Source organism: Penaeus monodon, chromosome 24 (genome assembly GCF_015228065.2).
Source record: "Penaeus monodon isolate SGIC_2016 chromosome 24, NSTDA_Pmon_1, whole genome shotgun sequence".
Taxonomy (NCBI): domain Eukaryota; kingdom Metazoa; phylum Arthropoda; class Malacostraca; order Decapoda; family Penaeidae; genus Penaeus; species Penaeus monodon.
Genome location: NC_051409.1, coordinates 32,247,982 through 32,248,450, shown reverse-complemented (window position 1 = coordinate 32,248,450; position 469 = coordinate 32,247,982).

Below are 469 nucleotides of genomic sequence, written 5' to 3'. Positions count from 1 at the left end.
ACTGTGAGATTAGCTACTGACTGCAGTTCAATTATAGTCATTGTTGGGATTAAAAAAAAAAAAAAACATAAATGAATACAGGGTTGTGACCCGTAGAGTTTTGCAGACATGAGATGTGTACTAAAGAGATTTCGTATCATTACTGACAATGAGTGCCTGAGAGGTGTCTGTGTGAAATGTAAATGCTGACCCTCGGGATGAATGCAGGGTGTGTGAAGGTGTCACAGTAAACACAAACCACACACCGCGGTCTTATTTGCGTAACAAGGTGAGAGGGGAAGCGAGGAGGAAGTTGCGAAGAAAATGAGATGGAGGATAGTGAAAAGAGAGAAAGAGAGGGTTAACAACGTTGGCGAGGCAAAAGTGGAGGCTTGGAAGATGGCGATGGGCGTATTTATAGAGGAATTTATCATGAGGAAATGTGTGGGGAAATTAGGTGGGGGAGTTACTTCCATGATGTTATGGCGAG